The sequence below is a fragment of the Somniosus microcephalus genome, chromosome 8 (genome assembly GCF_052327205.1).
Source record: "Somniosus microcephalus isolate GS21.2 chromosome 8, FLI_Smic_1.0, whole genome shotgun sequence".
In the NCBI taxonomy this organism is placed as follows: domain Eukaryota; kingdom Metazoa; phylum Chordata; class Chondrichthyes; order Squaliformes; family Somniosidae; genus Somniosus; species Somniosus microcephalus.
Window position 1 is genome coordinate 216,482,993 of NC_140994.1, and position 22,548 is coordinate 216,505,540.

General features: G+C 46.7%; 1 protein-coding gene across 3 annotated transcripts in view; it reads right to left on the reverse strand.

Moving 5' to 3' along the window:
• LOC147114101 (long-chain-fatty-acid--CoA ligase 6-like) overlaps positions 1-22,548 on the reverse strand; it is a 194,532-nt gene that overhangs the window by 100,251 nt on the left and 71,733 nt on the right. The window contains exon 1 of one of the 3 annotated variants that reach the window (XM_085995722.1): positions 8,157-9,119. The exons of the other annotated variants lie outside the window; for them this stretch is intronic. The gene's annotated coding sequence lies outside the window, so the exon portion shown is untranslated. Of the gene's footprint in view, positions 1-8,156; positions 9,120-22,548 lie in introns of those variants that run through there. 3 annotated transcript variants of the gene reach the window in all.

A 22,548-nucleotide genomic window follows, 5' to 3' on the forward strand; every position in this document is an offset into this window, starting at 1 on the left:
GTTCCCATTCACTGCCGAGTGACCCTTGCTAAAAAATGAGTAGGTATAGATATTTGATGAGGGCAAGATCAGGATTAACTGTGATGCATGAAGAGCGGCTGCTTGAATGGTATTTCAGTGGGCTGCCAGGATCTGTGAAACCATACCCCAGCAAGAGATGCTTGAGATTTCCTTTTGGAACAATGAAGTATCATGCCAACTCTTACTCAGAGCAGACATTCAATGTTTTCCTTTCCTTATTCCAAGAGTCAATTTTGTAAAAGATACACTGTTTGAATAGGAGAAAGTATGCAAACGTTCCGCTCCCATGACAACAATATCAGCAAAACATTAATATTCTACTATAAATATTTTTCCTTTATTCTGCTTCTACTTAGATAAATTTGTCCAAATTGACTCCCTCACTAATGCATCTTACAAGATGGAAGAGAACTTTAGTTACTGGTTTTATACCAGTAAGCTGAACAGTATTGTTCATAAGCTATGTATAATAGATGTTGGAGAAAAGTATTGTTTAGAAAATCTGGGTGTGAACTGCTCACTATCTTGAGTATCTTTTGCATGTTGGTAAACTGCCGCCAATGCAAAATAATCCTTAGTCAACACTGGGTGGAGGAAAAGATTTATATTCATGGCCAGTTGTGAGCGGTCTTTGACTTTAAATGACTAGTTTTGCTGTGAACATTCATAAAATTCTTTTCACTGCACTTAATATATGATGGGCTGTTTATTGATTTTAATTTTGGATATATAAGGGTCAATTTTAACCCCACCTCCCCTCACCCCCACCATCCTCCCTGCTAGGCAGGAGCGGTGCGCAGGAGGGATTAAAATCAGGCAAGTCGATATACCGGCCCCGGGTCGCTCCGTTCCTGCCTGCTGCTATTTTATCTTCAATGACATTCAAGTCGATCGAGGATCCCAGAGCCTCATGATTGGTATGTTATCCTGGGGTCCTATGATGTAATTAGGACCCCAATGCAATTTTAACAGAGAAGAGGGAAGTCCCGCCCATTGGCCAGTCATTAGAAGAAACCTGGTGGGATTGTCTGAAGATTGAATAGGTTGCAGGATGTAAAGTCAACATGAACTGTAGGCACTCAGATCAGTTGCATCTGAGTGTAACTGAGCTTGTTTGATTCCGAGTGATCTGGCACATTACAAATTGCTCATTTCTGATACTTTGGCCTCCATTTTTACAAGTGTATGGTCGCTCACCCTTAAGAAACTCAAAACCTTAGGATGGTGCTCAAGAGGAGGAAGCAACAGCACAGCCCTCAACATGCATGGGGAATGGTAGTTGGACTACTCAGAAGGCTGTAGGTGAGGGGGCCTGCTCGCAGAAGGCCTTACGCACCCAAAAGGATCTACACGCCAAGCATCACCTTTGTCTGAGAAGCAGCAGCAGAGGAGGCTGTGCTTGTCCAGGCAGGTAGTTGCTGACCTCTGCAGCAAGACGTGCCATCTTCGGGACCAGGGGTCCATGCCATGCCAGTGGCAGTGATGGTTATCATTGCCCTGAACGTCTACCCCTCAGGATCCTTCCAGGTTGCTACTGGGGGCATCTCAAGGATTTTGCTGTCGTCTACCCACAGGTGCATCAAACAAGTGAGCAATGCACTATTTCCCAGGGTCTGTCAATACATATCCTTTCCGTTGATGACAGCAGTCAAAATAAGAGAGCTTTGGGGTTCACAGAAATGGCTTACTCCTGAGAGCAGGACATCATTGACTGTACTCAAGTTGCCGTCAGTGCACCTCAGGACCAGCCAGGAGCTTTCATGAACCACAAGGGGTTTCATTCCATCAATGTGCAGCTTGTATGTGATCGCACCAAATGCATCATATAAGTATATGCCCAGTTCCCAGGCAGATATCATGATTCATTCATCTTGCGGCAGTCAACTACCCACCCACCCCCCACTTTTCCAACCTGGTAGGGATGTTCAAGAATGCCTGCTCAGGAATAAGGACTACCCCCTTCAAACAGGGGGTTCATGAGACCCCTTTGCAACCCCACCATACTTGAGCAGATCAGGTATAATGACAGCCATAGGAGGTCATCAAGCTAATCTTCAGGGTCCTGATGGTTCAGGCGCCTTGATCAGTCCTGGTAAGGAGATGGGGAGAAGGAGGCGGTGTGCTCATCTTTCCTGATCTAGTGATTTCATTGAATCAATGGCTTTGGTCTTCCCAATATTTAATTGGCAGACATTAGGGTTCATCCAGGAATGGATGTTGGACAAGCAGTCCGACAACACAAATGCAATGGAGGGGGTCGAGAAAGGTGGTGTTGTCATCAGCATACATGTGGAATCTTACATCACAATGTCACTGGTGAGTAGCATGTACAACAACAACAACAGCGTGCATTTATATAGCACCTTTAATGTAGCAAAACATCCCAAGGTGCTTAACAAGAGTGATATCAATAAGAATATTTATGACACCGAGCCACAGAAGGAGTTATCAGGACAGATCACCAAAAGCTTGTTCAAAGAGGTAGGTTTCAAGAAGCATCTTGAAGGAGGAGAGAGGTAGAGAGGTTTAGGGAGGGAATTCCAGAGCTTAGGGCCAAGGCAGCTGAAAGCACTGCCACCAATGGTGGAGTGATTAAAATCAGGGATGTAGATGAGAAATAAAAAGATTCGCAGGAAATTTGAACATAACTTGACATCGGCAGAATGGGTGCAGAGACAGACGCATTTTCGGGTCTAACTTCCGGGTTGCTCGTTGGAGGAAATTTCAGGCCAATCATTTTTGCAACAGCAGTTTGTAATATTCATTGTTATAAGTTTCCAGGAAATCATTTTTTCAGACAAGTTGTATTCTCAAAAAGCTGAATGACATCTACTTTGTTTTACTAGAAACCAACATCTGGGGGCTTGTGCCAAAATTGGGAGAGCTGTCCCACAGACTAGTCAAGCAACAGCCTGACATAGTCATAATTACCGAATCATACCTTACAACCAATGTCCCAGACACCACCATCACCATCCCTGGGTATGTCCTGTCCCACCGGCATGACAGACCCACCAGAGGTGGTGGCACCGTGGTATACAGTCGGGAGGGAGTAGCCCTGGGAGTCATCAACATTGACTCAGGACCCCATGAGGTCTCATGGCATCAAGTCAAACATGGGCAAGGAAACCTCCTGCTAATTACCACCTACCGCCCTCCCTCAGCTGATGAATCAGTACTCCTTCATGTTGAACACCAATTGGAAGAAGCACTGAGAGTAGCAAGGGCACAAAATGTCCTCTGGGTGGGGGACTTCAATGTCCATCACCAAGAGTGGCTCAGTAGCACCACAACTGACCGAGCTGGCCGAGTCCTAAAGGACATAGCTGCCAGTCTGGGCCTGCGACAGGTGGTGAGGGAACCAACAAGAGGGAAAAACCTACTTGATCTCATCCTCACCAATCTACCTGTTGCAGATGCATCTGTCCATGACAGCATTGGTGGAAGTGACCACTGCACAGTCCTTGTGGAGACGAAGTCCCGTCTTCATGTTGAGGATACCCTCCACCGTGTTGTGTGGCACTACCACCGTGCTAAATGGGACAGATTTCGAACAGATCTGGCAACTCAAAACTGGGCATCCATGAGGCACTGTGGGCCATCAGCAGCAGCAGAATTGTATTCAACCACAATCTGTAACCTCATGGTCCGGCATATCCCTCACTCTACCATTACCATCAAGCCGGGAGATCAACCCTGGTTTAACGAAGAGTGCAGGAGAGCATGCCGGGAACAGCACCAGGCATACCACAAAATGAGGTGTCAACCTGGTGAGGCTACAACACAGGACTACTTGCATGCCAAACAACGGAAGCAACATGCGATAGACAGAGCTAAGCGATCTCACAACCATCGGATCAAATCAAAACTCTGCAGTCCTGCCACATCCAATCGTGAGTGGTGGTGGACAATTAAACAGTTAACAGGAGGAGGAGGCTCCAAAAATATCCCCATCCTCAATGATGGTGGAGCCCAGCACGTGAGTGCAAAAGACAAGGCTGAAGCATTTGCAACTATCTTCAGCCAGAAGTGCCAAGTGGATGATCCATCTCGGCCTCCTCCTGAGGTCCCCAGCATCACAGATGCCAGTCTTCAGCCCATTCAATTCACTCCACGTGATGTCAAGAAGCAGCTAAAGACACTGGATACTGCAAAGGCTATGGACCCTGACAACATTCCGGCAATAGTACTGAAGACTTGTGCTCCAGAACTAGCTGCGCCCCTAGCCAAGCTGTTCCAGTACAGCTACAACACTGGCATCTACCCGGCAATGTGGAAAATTGCCCAAGTATGTCCTGTCTACAAAAAGCAGGACAAATCCGACCCGGCCAATTACCGTCCCATTAGTCTACTCTCAATCATCAGCAAAGTGATGGAAGGTGTCGTTGACAGTGCTATCAAGCGGCACTTACTCAGCAATAACCTGCTAACTGACGCCCAGTTTGGGTTCCGCCAGGGCCACTCAGCTCCTGACCTCATTACAGCCTTGGTCCAAACATGGACAAAAGAGGTGAGGTGAGAGTGACTGCCCTTGACATCAAGGCAGCATTTGATCAAGTGTGGCATCAAAGAGCCCTAGCAAAACTGAAGTCAATGGGGCTCAAGGGGAAAACTCTCCATTGGTTGGAATCATACCTAGCACAAAGGAAGTTGGCTGTGGTTGTTGGAGGTCATTCATCTCAATCACATGACATCACTGCAGGAGTTCCTCAGGGCAGTGTCCTAGGCCCAACCATCTTCAGCTGTTTCATCAATGACCTTCCCTCCATCATAAGGTCAGAAGTGGGGATGTTCGCTGATGATTGCACACTGTTCAGCACCATTCGAGACTCGTCAGATACTGACGCAGTCCGTGTCCATATGCAGCAAGACCTGGACAAAATTCAGACTTGGGCTGACAAGTGGCAAATAACATTCACACCACACAAGTGCCAGGCAATGACCATCTCCAACAAACGAGACTCTAACCAGCTCCCCTTGACAGTCAATGGCATTACCATCGCTGAATCCCCCACTATCAACATCCTGGGGGTTACCATTGATCAGAAACTGAACTGGACCAGCCATATAAATACTGTGGCTACAAGAGCAGGTCAGAGGCTGGCAATTCTGCGGCGAGTGTCTCACCTCCTGACTCCCCAAAGCCTTTCCACTATCTACAAGGCACAAGTCAGGAGTGTGATGGAATACTCTCCACTTGCCTGGATGAGTGCAGCTCCAACAACACTCAAGAAGCTCGACACCATTCAGGATAAAGCAGCCCGCTTGATTGGCACTCCATCCACCACCTTCAACATTCACTCCCTCCACAACCGGCGCACTGTGGCTGCAGTGTGTACCATCTACAAGATGCACTGCAGCAACTCGCCAAAGCTCCTTCAACAGCACCTTCCAAACCCGCGACCTCTACCACTTAGAAGGACAAGGGCAGCAGATGCATGGGAACATCACCACCTACAAGTTCCCCTCCAAGCCACACACCATCCTGACTTGGACCTGTATCGCCGTTCCTTCACTGTCGCTGGGCCAAAATCCTGGAACTCCCTTCCTAACAGCATTGTGGGCGTACCTACACCATATGGACTGCAGCGGTTCAAGAAGGCGGCTCACCACCATCTTCTCAAGGGCAATTAGGGATGGGCACTAAATGCAGGCCTAGCCAGCAACGCCCACATCCCATCAATGAATTTTTAAAAAGTGTCTTTTCTGGATAGAATTTGTAATGAAGCATGAGGCTACATGGCTATAAAGTGCAAATCTCTTACTGATTGACATGAATCTTGTCATTCATGTGGAAATGACTTATGAAATGATACTGGGCGGCCTGCTGGTGGCGCTGTCCAGGGAGAGTATAAATACTCGGGCATGGGCCCAGCTTGCTCAGGACATTCATTAGCAGGAACTAGTGTAGGACACAACTAGATCTCCATGTTGAAAAACAGTTGATTAAAGCCTTGTTTAATACTTAGACCAAGTGCCTAGTAGTTTTCTTACATCGCTGATTTTAATAACAGATGATTTATCTCACATTTTCAAAAAATACCACTGTGTGTCATGCTGAAATATCTATGGGAAATACCAACTAAATTTATATAAGACTGAAGTATCATGCAGTGCAGTATCACAGCTTGTTGTGCTCCAAAGTGCTGTAATACAGCCTTATGCATGTACCCATAACCCATATGCGAGCAAAATCCTCACAAAATTACCACCATGTGCAATAGCCAATGGTTCCGGAGCCACTACACCTAATAGGATATTTCTGTGTTCCTAAAGAAATATTTTCCCACAAAAATCTGTCAACAAGAATTTGTAGTGCCTTTAACATCAAAACATCCCAATGCACTTTAAATGGAGGTGGGGATAGAAAATGAACAAAACACTGAAAATGACTGAAAAGGAAAAAAATGGGAGTAGGAGGCTCAGGTCTGAAGAGGCAATCACAGAATCACAGAAACCCCACAGTGCAGATAGAGGCCATTTCGGCCCATCAAGCCTGCACCGACACATATCCCACCCGATCCCCATAACCCCTACACCAACACATATCCCACCCTATCCCCGTAACCCCACGTATTTAATCCCCCTAACACTAAGGGCCAATTTTTTTTTTTTATCATGGCCAATTAACCTAACTCACACATCTTTGGACTGTGGGAGGAAACCGGAGCACCCGGAGGAAACCCACACAAACACGGGGAGAATGTGCAAACTCCACACAGACAGTCGCCCGAGGCCGGATTCGAACCCGGGTCCCTGGCGCTGTGAGGCAATAGTGCTAACCACTATGCCACCATGAATCAATATTCACATTCAAGTGGGCACAGAAAGAGATCTAAAGACAGGATTGTCAAGATGGAGGATGGAAAAGTCACATGCATTCACTTTTGACTGGTCTGAGGAAAAAGAAAGTTGTCATTCTCTATAACAACACCCACCGTCATGATACAATAAATCCCCCTGAGAGAAAGGAACCAGAGATCCAATTAGAATTCACTTGTAGTAATCTGAAGCAACCAATTTAACTGCTAAAGGTGACCCATTTGACCTATGTAAATTACTTTTTTCCAAAAGGCAAATTACTTTTTCCCTTCCTCTAATCATGAATCTTTCATGTTTCATACACGTGGCAAATATATTGCACTATGCATCAAAAACTGTTTAAAAAAAACACACAACTACTAGTTTTACTGAGGCTGCAACAGTATGTTTAAGACTCTTTCACACCAAAACATTCTTATGAATGAGCTAAACCCCTTTCTGCTGTCCCCTGGAGTAACGTGATGAAAAGACATTGCAATGCCCGTCATCTCTATTCAGTATTCTGCACATTAATAGTGCCTTAGCCTTTTTAGTTTATACAGGCATTCCAATCAGATTTTAAATCTAAACTGTTAAGATATTTCTTAATGATCTTAGGCCTCTTTTTAACGCTGTATATAATGTATACGAAAAGAATCTTACTAGTGAGCAGTGTAGTGATACAGCCTGCCAAAGATCCAATGTACTGTGCCACAGGACGGTGGAACAAGGGCTTAATCCACAATTCCTCACACGTTAAGTTGCTGCACCCAGTACTATTTGTGAGGCAGCCGCTGTCAAAAAGAAATTGGGTATTTTCTCACACAGAGGCAGGGAGAATCTGAAGGGCAGCCACCCCAGGCTGCTCTTGGACGCCTATAATCGGTGGTTTCATAGCAACACTGGCAAGGACCTGAGAACAGGCCATCCATCCTCCTCTCAGCCAGAATGCGTCATATTGCATAGGGGCCAGAGAAAGATAGAGAGAAGAAAAATACTTTAAAAAGAGAGAGCTATACCCACAATAAAATAAATTACTCCTTTCCCCCCCTCCCAAAAGTATATATTTTGTTAGATGCAAACATTCCACAGTATATGATGCAATAAGCATATCAGATTTCTAAATCTGCTCTACAGCTACTTCCAAGAGTTTAAACTTTTTTTTTTACAGATTCCACAATCTTTAAAGAAAAGAAATACACATTAAAAAAAATCTTGCTGCCAAAGAATCAAGAACAAAATCTACAAGGAGATAAGATTTATAAAACACTATTAATCCAAATCTCCTTATTAGCAAGATACTAAACTACTGAGCTTCTTTAAGAAGATCTTACCTCAAACATTCAGCATCCTTGGTGAAGCAGCAGCTTTGGGCACTTCCCATTTGAAACAAGCTGCTGTGGACGCGAAAATCTCTTTTATACTTGTGGAAGGAACAAAAGTTACAGCACGTGAATCATCTGAGTGCTGCTTTAAAAAAAAAGGCGGCTAGATGCCAAGTCCGCACTTTGTAGACCCCCAAGAATACAGTCCACTACCTCACACTACTGAATTCATCCAGTTACGAGGCAGCAGAACCTCCCACTCTGAGATAGCCAGGCTTATGCCCGAGAGTAAACTCTGCATCTTATTTGCAGCAGGCTGCCGCGTGGAGCAGCTGACTAAGTCAGCCCTGCCTTTCTGTCTCTGTTAAAGTGTCAAAAAGGCTAAGCTCTTCCAATAACATCTTAGTTTTAACGCATTAGAAACTAGTGAGGAATCTTGATGTTGGATTAGAGAATTGAACACACAATGCCCTCTTGAAACAGATCTTTGATCTACACTAATTAGCATATTGTGGCCATTATTTTAACCCAATTTTTTTCGACACTCAGATAGGTAAATTATATGAAGTACTCTCCCTACAGTACAATCTCCACTTTAACATTTAAGACAAGACCTGTGATATGTGATTTGCAGTCCATGACTAAGCTAATCTGATAAGTAATGAGTAATGAAGTAAAAAGAAATCAAAACAAAAAAATGCTGGAGATACAAAGCAGGTCAATCACTTTCAAAATGATCAGCTAGTTAACATTTCGGATTCAGACCCTCTGTCAGAACTGCTGCAGTTAAAAATAAACATGTTCGCATTGTGCATTCGGTTCTTGCCATGGATGTTTAAAAATAATGAGGTAAACAATTTGGTAAAGCAGTCAAATATAATTGGTTTAAATTAGCACTTTTTAAATTCGTATATTGTCACCAGGCATTTAAAATGTATCAGACCCAATAATCACAGGTGCTGGATTTCTTGGCCTAGAAATTCGATAGCGTGGGAGAAGGTGCTGAGAAAGTGATCGCGGTGAGAAAGTAACTGGTGCCACTTAATAGCATTGCAGGCAGCATGCAAAACCCACGCTGCCTGCTCATTAAAATGATTCCCGCAGGCAGCTAGCGCTAGTTCATTGGCTGCACGCATGAATGTGAGGCTGGATTTCGGGAGGCCAAACGTAACTGAAAGGCAGCCTTAAAGGGGAGGCGCATTGTGGCTGCAGGAAGTGGTGTCAATTGTTTCTGCAGTGAGATGGCTGAAGCTGGGAGAGAATGTGTACCAAGGTCCTCTGCTGCTTCACTGGAGGCCTTCATGCAGGAAGTGGAGGGGAGGAGGAGCATCCTCTATCCATCAGGGGGCAGGAAGCCATCCAGGCATCTGATGTGCAGGCAGTGGGAGGAGGTTTCGAGTGAGGTGAATTCCAGGAGCATTGTTCTGTGGTCATGGAAGCAATGCTGGAAGAAGTTTGATGAATTGACAAGAGTTGTCAAAGTAAGAACACTGTTCAATTGGCTTCTCATCACAGCTGCACCACTCACAGCCTCATTGATTGCGACACACACAGCACTCCCCTCCCCTATCACCCTGCACTCTGCTGCAAACAGTAGAGCATACTTTATTTAATATTATTCACCTCACCCTCACACACTCAGTACTATTACAAAAGTCATACACATTGCCAACTATTCACCATGACAGCCACATTACCTACACATCTCACAAGACTGTCACTATCACACGTACCTCTTTCTTGCAGGAGAAGGTGGCGCATAACACGAGATAACAGGCTGCCACCGGTGGAGGACCAACGCGCTTACATATCCCTTTCCCTATTGAGGAGATGGTGCTAGCGGTAATGGGAAGAGGCAGAGTGGCGACGTTGGAGGATACGTTGAGCAGGGCTTCTTATATCGAATTCTCCTTCCCTGTTCTGTCTTCTTCCTCATTTCACACACTGCATGACAAGCTTTCAACACACACTTCTTCCTCTCTGGTCTCCCTCAAACCACAATCTAACATTTGTCCCATTTTTATTTCAGCTTGACAGAAGGTGGAATTCCCTGAGCTATCGGAGCAAGAGGAGCAGAGTGATTGTGAAGATGCACTGTCACTTGATCAAACTCTCGCAACCACCAGCTCAGATATTGACACTAAGCAAACAGTGTCAGCCATGGCTCAGTTGATAGCACGCTTGCCTCTTGGTTGTGGTTGTGGGTTCAATTCCCACCCCAGAGACTTGAGCACAATAATCTCGGCTGACAGTCTAGTGCAGTACGAGGGAGTGCTGCACTGTCAGAGGTGCCGTCTTTCGGATGAGACGTTAAACTGAGGCCCCGTCTGCTTTTTCAGCTGGACATAAAAGATCCCATGGCACTATTTCGAAGAAAATCAGGGGAGTTATCCCCGGTGTCCTGGTCAATATTTAGTCTTCAATCAACATTTCTTTAAAAAAACAGATTATCTTGTCATTATCGCGTTGCTGTTTGTGGGATCGTTCTGTGCACAAATTGGCTGCCGCGTTTCCTACACTACAACAGTGACTACACTTCAAAAGTACTTAATCAGCTGTAAAGTGTGTGGGACATCCTGAGGTTATGAAAGGTGCTATATAAATGCAAGTCTTTCTTTTTTAAGAGGCTAGGTTAGGGGACAGATCTGCATGTGGCAGACTCACCAGGTAGAAGTGCGCAAGCACAGGGGTATAGGAGGCCACAGATGCCAGCTCGCCCGAGAGGTCACATACTAGTTCTGCTGCAGAATGAGATGCAGACTTCAATGGGCCAAGGCTACCGAAGAAGGCTGATGAGCATACACCAGAAAATGCTTGGTGCATCAGGTACCCTGCCGGAGAGCTTGTACACAATGTCGTGGAGCAGGGAGGAGTCCACCTCCAACATGGCACAAGGCTTAGTGCAGAGCATTGTGCCTATCCTTTCCATCGTGGAACCAGTGCTTACCACCATCAGCACCGCAGTGGAATTCATCATGGTGAACCGTCTCATGACTAATCTGACAGATACTATGGCAGCAAAATGTGATATGATTTCTAGGCTCTAATTGGCCAGATTTGCAATACGGTGGTCTTGACGTATCTGATTTAAATTAAGGCTCTTTAGTCTATTTGGCTTGGCTCTTTTTTGTGAGTCCATTTAAACTGAGGCTTCTTATATGGTTGTTACTTACAAAATACAAAACAGCTCCAGTTTTGAAAAAGACACATGCAACACCAAAACTCTGATGAAACTGGCTTAATGTGCAATATGTTCCTTTCTGGACTGTTTCCAATTTTGTTGGAGCCAATATTGGTGTCACTGATGTTGTAATGGCCTTGGAATGTTTGTACTTAGGAGAAATTATTTCTTGTTTGAAGAAAATGCTCTTATCAGAGTGTGAAGTTACATCTCTGAAATATAAAAACTTTACATTGGTGTATCGACAACAACAACAACAACTTGTATTTATATACTGCCTTTAACATAGTAAAACGTCCCAAGGCACTTCACAGGAGTATTATAAGACAAAAAATTTGACACTGAGCCACATAAGGAGAAATTAGGGCAGGTGACCAAAAGCTTGGTCAAAGAGGTAGGTTTTAAGGAGTGTCTTAAAGGAGGAAAGAGAGGTAGAGAGGCGGAAAGGTTTAGGCAGGGATTCCAGAGCTTAGAGCCTAAGCAACAGAAGGCACGGCCACCAATGGTTGAGCGATTATAATCAGGGATGCTCAAGAGGGCAGAATTAGAGGAGCGCAGATATCTCGGGGGGGGGGGGTTTGTGGGGCTGGAGGAGATTACAGAGATAGAGAGGGGCGATGCTCTAGAGTGATTTGAAAACAAGGATGAGAATTTTGAAATCGAGGCGTTGCTTAACCGGGAGCCAATGTAGGTCAGCGAACGCAGGGGTGATGGGTGAAGGGGACTTGGTGCGAGTTAGGACATGGGCAGCCGAGTTTTGGATGACCTCAAGTTTACGTAGGGTAGAATGTGGGAGGCCAGCCAGGAGTGCATTGGAATAGTCAAGCATGGGTGAGGGTTTCAGCAGCGGATGAGCTGAGGCAAGGGCAGAGACGGGCAATGTTACGGAGGTGGAAATAGGCGGTCATAGTTATGCTGTGGATATGTGGTTGGAAGCTCATTTCAGGGTCAAATATGACACCAAGGTTACAAACAGTGTGGTTCAGTCTCAGACAGATGGTAGGGAGAGGGATGGAGTCAGTGGCTAGGGAACACGGTTTGTGGTGGGGACTGAAAACAGTGGCTTCGGTCTTCCCAATATTTAATTGGAGAACATTTCTGCTCATCCAGAACTGGATGTCAGACAAGCACTCTGACAATTTAGAGACCGTGGAGGGGTCGAGAGAAGTGGTGGTGAGGTAGAGTTGGGTGTCGGCAGCGTACATATGGAAACTGACGCTGTGTTTTTGGATGATGTCGCCAAGGGGCAGCATATAGAAGAGAAATAGAAGGGGGCCAAGGATAGATCCTTGAGGGACACCAGAGGTAATGATGCGGGAGTGGGAAGAGAAGCCATTGCAGGTGATTCTCTGGCTACGATTAAATAGATAAGCATGGAATCAGGCGAGTGCAGTCCCACCCAGCTGGACGATGGTGGGGAGGCGTTGGAGAAGGATGGAGTGGTCAACCATGTCAAAGGCTGAAGACAAGGCAAGGATGAGGAGGGATAGTTTACCTTTGTCACAGTCACAAAGGATGTCATTTGTGACTTTGATGAGAGCCATTTCGGTACTGTGGCGTGGCGGAAACCTGATTGGAGGGATTCAAACATGGAGTTGCGGGAAAGATGGGCATGGATTTGGGAGGTGACAACACGTTCAAGGACTTTGGAGAGGAAAGGGAGGTTGGAGATGGGGCGGTAGTTTGCAAGGACAGAGGGATCAAGGGTTGGTTTTTTGAGGAGAGGGGTGATGATGGCAGATTTGAGGGAGAGGGGGACAGTGTAAAGTCCGCGCTTCAATCATACACGGACTTTGGGAGAACAGTTTAACAGATACTTTACTGAACAAGAGGCAGCTTGAAACTGAAACTACAGAAGCCTGCTAGGGCCTTTTATACAGGGGTGGTCACTGCCGGTACTGCAGTCTAAGACCAGTTATTCCCTTAAAGGTACATACACAATTCCTCCCCTTTCAGATAAACAGTACATAACATTCATTTAACAACTAAATAATAACTAATTACAATTACAATTTTCTCAGTAATATATACATCAACTGAAATAGTTCAGTCTTTGAGGAGGCTTCCTGATCCGGACTGGATAGCGCCTTTCTCGAGTATCCTGCTCTGGCAGTGGAGTCAATTCTGGCTCATTGTCATTGGTTGGTTCATCAGCTTCCAATACCCCTGCTTCTGAGGTAGACGCAATCTGTACTTCGGGCTCATTACCAGGTGCACATGCTTGTGGTACAAGTTTGGCTTGTTCCTGTGACTCTAGAATCTGGTCAGCATGGCGTCTCACGATGCTCTCTCCAACGTCCACTGTGTACATTAGTGGTCCCTGCTGTGTGCATATCGTGCCTGACTGTCATTTTTCTGTTCGGTAGTCGCGGGCCAAGACTGGTTGCCCTATCTTGAAGCTCCTGGTTGGCTTCTCATTTATGTGCTGGAACTGCTTATCCTCAACATCTCGTCTTATGTTTGGTTTGAGCAAATCCAAGCGACATCTTAGTCTCCGGTTAAAAAACAGTACGGCTGGAGTTTGGTTGGTTACTGCATGTGTTGCAGGAAGTTATCCACCTTGTGTTGCAGTGGTATGTCGTCATTATACATTGCCTTTATGGCCTTTTTAAAGGTCTGAACAAACCTCTCAGCCAATCCATTTGTGGCTGGATGATATGGGGCAGATGTGTAATGTTTCACCCCATTATTCTTCAGGAACCTCCGGAAATCCTCAGCCACAAACTGTGGGCCATTGTCAGAACAGATCTGTTCTGGCAACCCATTCCTGGCGAAGACGGTTCTTAGGACTGCAATAGTTTTCTCCGTGGTGGTGGAGGACATTTTAATGACTTCTGGCCATTTCGAATGGGCGTCCACAGCAATTAGAAACATTGAGTCCATAAATGGGCCAGCGAAATCAATGTGTACCCGTTGCCATGGAGATGAGGGCCACTCCCATGGATGTAGCGGGGCCTCTGGTGGAGCGTTTTGGACCTTCTGGCATCCTGTGCATCTCTTGGTCATATCCTCGATTTCTTTATCGATTCCCGGCCACCACACAAACGCCCTGGCTAGGCTCTTCATTTTTACCCCTCCCAGATGACCCTCATGAAGCTCATTGAGTATTCTATCTCTCAACTTGGGTGGAATTACCACTCGGGATCCACACATCAAGGTTTCCCGGCACACTGACAGCTGTTCCCTCCTTGGCGAGAATGCTGGCAACAGTGAGTCGCCATATGCTGGCCATCCCTTCACCGTCAAATCATAGACCTGAGAGAGTGTCGGGTCATTTCGGGTTTCCTTCTCAATACTTGCGTTTGCAACAGGCAAACATTCGACTATGGTCACATGGAATATCTCCACAGGGTCCACTGCAGGTGCTTCTTCCGCCGTAGGCAACGGTAGGCGCGACAGCCCATCAGCGTTTCCATGTTGTTTCATACCTTTGTACTCTATGTCATACTGATGTGCCCCTAGAAAAAGTGACCATCTTTGCAGCCGTTGCGCCGTCATCACCGGAACGCCCTTCTTTGGGTTAAAAATTGAGACCAGGGGTTGATGATCAGTCAGTAGGCTGAATTTCTGCCCGTGCAGATAGTGATTGAACTTCTTCACCCCCCACACCAGGCTGAGGGCCTCCCTGTCAATCTGGGCGTAGTTACGCTTGGCTGAGGTTAGCGAGCGCAACGCAAAGGCTATTGGCCTCTCTGAACCGTCACGGAATTTGTGTGACAGCACCGCTCCAATGCCGTAAGGTGACGCATCACATGCCAACCGAATCGGTAGTGTTCGGTTGTACAGGTAGACTATCCTTTATCCGAAAACCTCGGGACCAGCCGAGTTTCGGATAAAGGAGAATTTCGGATTTCGGAAGGTGGGTCGGCGGGGGGGTCGGCGGGGGGTCGTGCGCACGACTTACGCTGACGCTCAGCGTAAGTCAGTCGGGGTCGGCGGGGTACGCGGTGGTGGTCGGGGCCGGCGGGGGGGGGGGGGTCGGCGGTTGTCGGGGCTGGCGGGGTCGGCGGTTGTCGGGGCTGGCGGGGTCCGCGGGGGGGTCGGCGGTTGTCGGGGCCGGCGGGGGGGTCGGCGGCTGGCGGGGTCCGCGGGGGGGTCGGCGGTTGTCGGGGCTGGCGGGGTCCGCGGGGGCGTCGGCGGTTGTCGGGGCTGGCGGGGTCGGCGGTTGTCGGGGCCGGCGGGGTCCGCGGGGGGGTCGGGGTCGGCGGGGTCCGCGGGGGGGTCGGCGGTTGTCGGGGCTGGCGGGGTCCGCGGGGGGGTCGGCAGTTGTCGGGGCTGGCGGGGTCGGCGGTTGTCGGGGCTGGCGGGGGGGTCGTGCGCACGACTTACCCTTTATCCGAACTTCCGCAACCGGAGCCCTCTAAAAACCGAAGGTTTTTTCGTTCAGCGTAAGTCGTACGCACGACTTACGCTGAACGAAAAAACCTTCGGTTTTTAGAGGGTTTCGGTTTTCGGAAGTCCGGATAAAGGGTAGTCTTACCTGTAGTGGGCCAATACTTCTTTTGAAGTGATTAGGCATTTACATTCCTGAAAGGCACGCTTACACTCATCACTCCATTTCCATGTTACACCAGTTTGAAGGAGGGCGTTCTGTGGGTGCAGAATTGTAGATAAATTCGGCAAGAAGTTAAGGCAGTAGTTCACCAACCTGAGGAACGACCTCAGTTGCGACACATTTTCTAGTGCTGGAGCCTTGACTACAGCCTCAATCTTGTCCGGCGACTTATGCAACCCTTCCTCATCAATCATGTGGCCACAATACGAGATTTGTCTCTTGAAGAACTCGCATTTGGGACGGTTGGCTCGTAGCCCATATTCCTGCAATCTCGTGAGCACCTGTTCCAGGTTGGCAAGGTGTTCATTGTCATTTTCGCCCGTATCCAGGTTGTCATCCAAATAACACTGGGTCCCCGGGATCCGTTGCAGGACTTGGTCCATTGCCCTCTGCCACATAGCCGGGGCCGATGCCACCCCAAATACCAGTCGATTGTACTGGTAAAGGCCTTTGTGAGTGTTTATCGTGAGGTATTTCCTAGATGCTTCTTCCACCTCCATTTGTAGATACGCTTGAGCCAGGTCAATTTTTGTAAAACGTTTCCCTCCAGATAGCGAGGTGAAAATATCTTCTATCCGCTGTACTGTGTGCAGGACTGGGTTCACAGTTACCTTGAAGTCCCCACAGATGCGAACCTTCCTTTGCTCCCCAGGCGTGCTGCACAATGCTTTCTTCATTACAGGAACGATGGGTGTGGCCCACTCGCTCCAGTCCACCTTAGACAGCACCCCCGAACGCTCCAGACTCTCCAGTTCAGCTTCCACAGCTGGGTGTATTGCATATGGCACCGGTCTGGCCTTGAAAAATTTAGGGGTTGCGTTATCCTCAATCTTGATGGTTGCCTTTACTCCTTTTAGAGTCCCAAGTCCTTGTTGGAACACCTCTTCCGCGTCATAGAATCTGTGACAGACGTCCAGGTGCGACGTCATCATCTTTTTTGTCAGTCACAGTTAGTGCCAGAATGGAATGCCAATCCAATTGTAGTCTTCGGATCCATTCACGTCCCAATAATGGTGGTCCTCCATCACGTAGTATATACATGTACAGTTTCTGTGTTTCCTTTCCGTTATATTCAACTGGCACCCTTATTTTTCCTCTGGGATAGACCTTTTGCCCCGTGTGTGTCTTCAATACAATGGACGTGTCCTTTAAGGGTATGTGTGAAAACAGCCGCTCATAGTCTCGTCGATTCATGACAGTTAGGGCTGATCCTGTGTCCAATTCCATCTTCACTGGGGACCCTGCTATCATGAGGGTGACCCAAATGGTTCGGTGATCTTCTTTTGCGAGCACGTTGTGTAACTTTAAACAACTTAGTCGCCTGCCCCCGGAGTCCTTATCACTCTCCTGATCTTCTGAACTACTATCTGTCAGTTTCTTTGCTTTCCTGTACTGTTCCTTAGTAGTCCTTGTCATGTTGGTTTTCTTTCCCGACCTGCAGACTCTTGCTATATGTCCCATTTTTCCGCATTGCCTGCATATTTTGTCTTTAAACCAGCAGTCCTTCTGCTCATGGGTTGTTCTGCCGCAGCGATAGCACTTCTTGGCTCCATACGCCATTTCGTTAGCGCTGTATTCTTGTGGTTTCTGTTGTATTTCCGCAGCTCCCCGTACTGCTGCTTCGTAGGATACTGCCACGCTGAAAGCCTGTTCTAGCTTCAGGTACTTTTTTGAAAGTAGTCGTTTCTGGGTTCCTTCACTCTGGAGCCCGCAGACAAACTTATCCCGTAAGGTGTCTGCCAGTCCTGCTCCGAACTGGCAGTGCTTTGATAACTTGCGTAGTTCCGTAAGATAGTCAGCATTGCTCTCATCTTTATGCTGGTTTCTTTTATGGAACTTGAATCTTTCTGCTATCAGCAGTGGTGTAGGGCTTAGATGTTCCTGTAAAATATGAACAATCTCCTCAAAACTTTTCTCCATTGGTTTAGCTGGGGTAATTAACTTCCGCAATAGGCCGTACGTACTCGCACCCATCAGATTTAATAATACCGACGCCCTCTTTCCATCAGCCACCTCATTTGCCTTGCAGACACCTCAATTCTCTCCATATACGTGGTCCAGTCTGCTACCTCGTTGTCGAAAACAGTGATACTGCCACTTTTCGGCATCTTGCGCGATTTAAAATGGCGCCTCCCGCGCTTTTGCTTCTTCCCCAATGGAATAAAATGGCGCCTCCCGCGCTTTTGCTTCTTCCCCGACGGGATAAAATGGCACCTCCCGCGCTTTTGCTTCTTCCCCTTACTGCCACGCTGCTCCTAGCGTTCTACGGGGTAATGGCGGTGATCCGCAGCTTCGGCGCGTCTCGCTTTCCTTCCCCCCCGTTTAGTTTCTCTCCGCTGTCCTGTTCTCGAGCACCGACTGTGCCCTGTGCGCTCCACCCTCTCTCTCTTGTTTTCTTTTCCCGGCGACGCTGCGCGGCCCGATTTGTGGAGCCGCTCGATCGAGCTTGAGCCCGCTGCAGTCCGGAAGGGTCAGCGCGCTACCTGCTACCAGCACGATTCGCTGGGACCACAGTCTCTCCCGCAATTCTCCAAACACCGATGGATTCTTTGGGCGGTTGCCCTCGGTCGACGCCCGTTGCTCAGACTACGACCTTCCAGGACCTTCCTTTCAGGCGAGATCCCCGTGAGATGATGCCACACTGCAGGTGAGTTCGAACTTACTCGTCGCCAGTGTAAAGTCCGCGCTTCAATCATACACGGACTTCGGGAGAACAGTTTAACAGGTACTTTACTGAACAAGAGGCAGCTTGAAACTGAAACTACAGAAGCCTGCTAGGGCCTTTTATACAGGGGTGGTCACTGCCGGTACTGCAGTCTAAGACCAGTTATTCCCTTAAAGGTACATACACAACAGACAGTACCTGAGGAGAGAGAACCATTAACAATGTCAGCTAACATGGGAGCCAGAAAAGGAAGTTGGGTGGTCAGCAGTTTGGTGGGAATAGGGTCGAGGGAGCAGGAAGTGGGTCTCATGGACAAGCTTATCATGCATAGTTTAACTCCACTTTATTTTGACTGACCTGCCACATAATGTGCATGGTATTTTTTAAGAGAGAAACTTTAATTATACACTCCTGACTAACTGCCAAAATAGAGCACTATTTTTTGTACATTTATTCTCAAATTTCTCTTAAAATAATACACTTCTGCAGAAAATTAAACTTCAGTACAGTCATTTGTCTAAACCAATGATTAATTTCAACTTAATTTCTATCATTTGTTTGCTAGATTTCAGTAACTATCCGCCATTTTTTAAAGCTTATCATGAGCCAGTCGTGGTAATTTTTCACCAAGCATGCAAGCTACCTATATTAGGCTGCTTTCTTGTCAGGTTAAACTTCTTCCTCCATTTAGGGCAGCACGTTCCTGAGACCGGATGATGAAAATGGGAAACTCTACAGTGCTGAACTTTCTTTCGCACTCTACACACCACCACCCTCTGCTTTATGTACAGGATGATGACCCATCGCAAAATGGACACAGGCAGTTATGATGCAGAACAACAACACAAAGCAGCTTTTCATTCACCTTCAAAAAGAAACTATCTTCAAGAACAAATGTTTAGCAAAGCTGTGTACACTTGTTTGCAACTTCACAAATGCCACAATGTAAACCTTGCTAAAATACATCATTGTGGCAATTGGGTGTGACATTATTCTGGCAAAAATAATTTTCTAAGCTCCTTTTCCGTGAGGACAGTGCTCCTTTTAAAAAATAATAATTTTACTAATATTTAAGAAAGAGCAGAAACGTATGCTGGGGAAAATGAATACATATTCGCCGTTAGATCACCAGGGATTAAATTTCGCCCACTCCACCACAACTGAATTATAGAAGAATAGAAACATAGAAATTTACGACACAGAAGGAGGCCATTTGACCCATCGTGCCTGTGCTGGCCAAAAAAAAACGATCCAGTCCAATCCCACTTTTCAGCTCTTGGTCCATAGCCCTGTAGGTTATGGTACTTCAAGTGCCTATCCAAGTACTTTTTAAATGAGATGAGGGTTTCTGCCTCTACCACCCTTTCAGGCAGTGGGCTCCAGACACCCAACCACCTTCTCGGGAAAAAAATTCTCCTCAACTTCCCTCTAATCCTTCTAACGATTACTTTAAATCTGTGCCCCCTGGTTATTGACCTCTCTGCTAAGGGAAATAGCTCCTTCCTATTAAACCGAGGCCCCGCTGCCCTCTCAGGTGGACGTAAAAGATCCTATGGCACTATTTCGAAGAAGAGCAGGGGAGTTATTCCCGGTGTCCTGTCCAAAAAAAATTATCCCTCCATCAACATCACTAAAATAGATTATCTGGTCATTATCACATTGCTGTTTGTGGGAGTTTGCTGTGTGCAAATTGGCTGCTGAGTCTCCTACATTACAACAGTGACTACACTTGAAAAAATACTTCATTGGCTGTAAAGTGCTTTGGGATGTTCGGTGGTCGTGAAAGGCGCTATATAAATGCAAGTCTTTCTTTCTTCCTATCCACTCTATCTAGGCCCCTCATAATTTTATACACCTCAATTAGGTCTCCCCTCAGCCTCCTCTGTTCCAAAGAAAGCAACACTAGTCTATCCAATATTTCCTCATAGCTAAAATTCTCCAGTCCTGGCAACATCCTCTTAAATCTCCCCTGTATCCTCTCTAGTGCAATCACATCCTTCCTGTAATGTGGTGACTAGGACTGTACACAGTCCTCTAGCAGTGGCCCAACTAGTGTTTTATACAGTTCTAGCATAACCTCCCTGCTCTTATATTCTATGCTTCAGCTAATAAAGGAAAGTATCCTGTATGCCTTCTTAACCACCTTATTGACCTGTCCTGCTACCTTCAGGTCATGCACTCCAAGGTCCCTCTGTTCATCTACACTTCTCAGTATCCTACCATTTATCATATATTCCCTTGCCTTGTTAGCCCTCACCAAATGCATTACCTCACACTTCTCTGGATTGAATTCCATTTGCCACTTACCTGCCCACCAGACCAGTCCATTGATATCTTCCTGCAGTTTACAGCTTTCTTCCTCACTATCAACCACATGGCCAATTTTTATATCATCTGCAACCTTCTAAATCATGCCCCCTACATTGAAGTCTAAATTATTGCTAGGAATTTAATTTCTTCATGCTAGAATAATTTAAAAAAAACTTTGATGCTGTGGTTATAGTCAAAGACGGCAGCCTATTACCAGTCCAATAGTGGCGAATAACACTTCTCCTTGGTGCCGGGCTCGTTTGCCGGCACTCGCGATCGGGGTTCGCGCTGTTGCAGGCACCTCCCCCTTAACAGTGGGAGGAAGGCCTGCAGTACCGCAGTGTGCCGTGCACGCGCTGCGGCACGTTGCGCTGCGATATTCAGTTTCAGCGCCCTAAGAGGGACGCGGAGCACCTCGAGCCTCGCCCCGTGTCCCTCGAGGGGCAATGAAACTGAATATCGGACGATCGCTGAGGCCGCGAATGCCGCGCTAAATCCTGCGCTCAAGCAACTTTTGCGTCACTTTGGCGCCCCAACCCAATTTCTAGGCCCTTCTATTTAAGTCCTCAAATGACGATTGTGACAAAAAAAATACATACACACTGAAAACTTTAAATATAAATATATAATATAGATGCATTCTTCAAGTGTATAACATAATCCCAGTGGTCAGATAGTTACTACAGAAGCTAAAATAACAACAGAAATTGCTGGAAAAACTCAGCAGGTCAGGCAACATCCGTGGAGAGAAATTTGAGTTGACGTTTCAGGTCGAAACCCTTCTTCAAAACTGGAAAGAAAATAAAATAGATCGAAGGCAGGGCTGCGATCGAACAAAGAAGTAAAAGAGACAATAAAAGGTATTCGAAACCAGACGAGATGGTAATGGGCCAGTGGAGACAAAAGACAGCTGAGATTAGGTGTGAAGTGTACTGGCAGGATAGGAGACAGCTGCCAGGTGGGAGAGAGAAACAAAAGGAAAGGGGGGGGGGGGGTGGTGGGGGAAAGGAAGACCCAAAACAAAGGGGTGGAAAAAATTATAAGTAAAAAAGTAATGGGGGCCGAGGTTATGATCTGAAATTGTTGAACTCGATATTGAGTCCGGAAGGCTGCAAAGTGCCTAATCGGAAGATGAGGTGCTGTTCCTCGAGTTTACATTGAGCTTCCGTGGAACAATACAAGAGGCCAAGGACGGTGAGCTACTTCAGTTTCACTTTTGCAGTTTATGATATCTGAACCCTTTCTGTTGTATATGGAATAACACACAGGCAAGATTGTGCTGCAGTAGTGCAGTTTGGAACATCTGACACTGTTTGATCCATCCATGGCCCCTGATGCGCCATCAATTACTCAAAAGACTGAGGTTAAGCGAGTAACAACCAGACTTTTATTAACTAAAGAATGAAGGTCTAGTCTCGAGTGGTCGACCCGTCCAGAATACTAAGGGACTGGGAGGTAGTCACTTATATACCTGGAATAGTGGGAGGAGTCAGCCGAGGCATGTCCAGACCTGTACCTAGTGGAATACACATACACATACAGACAGGTATAACAGTGGTTTACCACATTCACCCCTTGTTTAAAAATGAGTCCGGCGGGGTGAAGTGTATTTAAAAGTTCGTGTATTGGAGTCTCTCCGGAGGTCTTGTCTGCCGTTGTGATTGACGTGGCGACGGCAGGGGTGGTGGAG